This window comes from Curcuma longa, unplaced genomic scaffold, assembly GCF_044706935.1.
Source record: "Curcuma longa cultivar G26 ecotype Majalengka, Jawa Barat unplaced genomic scaffold, ITB_CL_G26_1.1 contig_23042, whole genome shotgun sequence".
Classification (NCBI taxonomy): domain Eukaryota; kingdom Viridiplantae; phylum Streptophyta; class Magnoliopsida; order Zingiberales; family Zingiberaceae; genus Curcuma; species Curcuma longa.
This window is the reverse complement of record NW_027432069.1, coordinates 625-3,033: the sequence shown is the minus strand read 5'-3', so window position 1 is coordinate 3,033 and position 2,409 is coordinate 625. Positions and strand designations below refer to the sequence as shown.

Here is a 2,409-nt window from a genome sequence, read left to right as displayed (position 1 = left end):
TGACTATTACTATTTAATTGATGTGATCGTGTAGATTCAAGCCTTCAGAACTGATGAAATCAAAAGAACTCCCCCAACTCCTCAAGATGAAATGCGTGCTGGAATGAGCTATTTCCATGAAACCATATGGAAGGGTGTCCCCAAATTCTTGCGGCGGGTTGATACAGCACTGAAAAATATTGGGATAGATGCCAAGTGCGCCTCTTATTCAGTTTTCATCTTGGATGGGTGGTGATCGTGAACTTGGTTGCATTGTTCTTATAAACTTCTTGTGAATTTAGGAAACCCGAGAGTTACACCGGAAGTGACAAGGGATGTTTGCTTGTTGGCCAGGATGATGGCTGAAAACTTGTACTATACACTTGGGAATTGGATCCTGCCGTGAATGGTCTGAGGAGCAACGTCAAGAGTGGTTATTGTCGGAACTTAATGGAAAACGCCCTTTATTTGGGATCGACTTACCGAAGACAAATGAAGTTGCTGATGTTTGGACACATTCCATGTCATAGCAGAGCTTCCTTCTGACAACTTTGGGGCTTACATCATTTCAATGGCAACTGCTCCATCGGATGTCTTGGCCGTCGAGCTGCTGCAGCGTGAGTGCCATGTGAAAACTCCATTGAGAGTAGTCCCATTGTTTGAGAAACTTGCAGATCTTGAGGCTGCACCAGCAGCTTTAGCCAGACTTTTCTCAATAGATTGGTACAGGAACAGAATTAACGGGAAGCAGGAAGTTATGATTGGATACTCAGATTCAGGGAAGGATGCTGGTAGGTTTTCTGCAGCCTGGCAGTTATATAAAGCTCAAGAAGAGCTTATAAAAGTGGCTAATGAGTATGGAGTAAAACTAACCATGTTCCATGGGCGAGGTGGAACTGTTGGAAGAGGTGGCGGCCCTACTCATCTGGCTATCCTATCTCAGCCGCCTGATACAGTCCATGGATCTCTTCGTGTTACAGTTCAAGGTGAAGTTATCGAGCAGTCATTCGGAGAGGAACATTTGTGCTTCAGGACTCTCCAACGTTTCACAGCTGCTACACTCGAACATGGAATGCGTCCCCCCATCTCTCCCAAGCCAGAATGGCGTGCATTGATGGATGAAATGGCTGTTCTAGCTACGAAGGAATATCGATCAATTGTCTTCCAAGAACCACGTTTCGTTGAGTATTTCCGCCTAGTGAGTGATTTAATTAACTTTTGTACTCTATCATTTACCTGTACTTGGCAATTGGCATGTGATATTTTACTTCCCTATATATAATGCAATTCTTGTTACAACTGACAGGCTACGCCTGAGCTGGAGTATGGTAGGATGAACATAGGCAGCCGACCATCTAAACGAAAGCCAAGTGGGGGCATCGAATCACTTCGTGCAATTCCTTGGATTTTTGCATGGACACAAACACGGTTCCATCTACCAGTGTGGCTTGGCTTCCGTGCAGCTTTCAAGCATGTCTTGCAAAAAGATGCCAAGAATCTTCAAACTCTTCAGCAAATGTACAATGAATGGCCATTTTTCAGGGTCACCATTGACTTGGTCGAGATGGTTTTTGCCAAGGGAGATCCTGGAATAGCTGCTCTATATGACAAATTGCTGGTTTCCGAAGATTTGTGGAAATTCGGGGAACAGCTAAGAGCCAACTACGAAGAAACAAAGCAACTTCTTCTTCAGGTGCAATCTTCTTTCTCTCTAAGTTTATCATCGCGAACAAGCTAGCAAAAAGTGGTGCCATCTTTAATTGGTTTTGTTAATTCTTTTATTTGTGCCATCTAATTATATTCTTGTAGGTTGCCGGGCACAAAGATCTGTTGGAAGGGGATCCATACTTGAAGCAGAGGTTACGTCTGCGAGATGCATACATCACGACTCTGAATGCCCCATCTCTCCAAGGAGCATTCAGAGTCCAGCAAACCTGCCGCGGAGTTGGTGAAACTCAACCCCAGCAGTGAGTATGCCCCTGGTCTGGAGGACACCCTCATCTTGACCATGAAAGGAATTGCTGCTGGAATGCAGAACACTGGTTAAATTATGAACTTATTGTCATCAAGTTTCCGATCCATAAATAAGGCATTGCAAGCTTCTCTCCATTGTCAATGTGATCCAAAAATTCGCCACAGCAGCATTGAGGCTCTTGTCAGACGAGCATTGTTGTCCGAAATGCTTTTCTCCATTGTTGCCTAATCAAATATAGTGGCTTCCTTACAAAGCTGACCGCAAAAACTCTTTCCTTTCTTACAATGTGTTCCTGAACTTGTTAATGTTTTGAATTGTGATGGTCGTAGTCAATGAACTGTATTTTTGCTTATTTATTGGTTTATGCACTCTCCTTGTGAAATCTTACTATATTTTGTATAGGGAAAGATTTATCAATGTGATCCAAAAATTTATATATTTTCACATTTGTTGTG

The 2,409-nt window shown here is 43.1% G+C and overlaps 1 pseudogene; it reads left to right on the top strand.

Annotated features, from left to right (window-relative positions):
- The first annotated feature begins 535 nt into the window (after nt 1-535).
- LOC141818037 (phosphoenolpyruvate carboxylase, housekeeping isozyme-like) lies at nt 536-2,069 on the top strand (annotated as a pseudogene).
- Nucleotides 2,070-2,409: the final 340 nt, after the last annotated feature.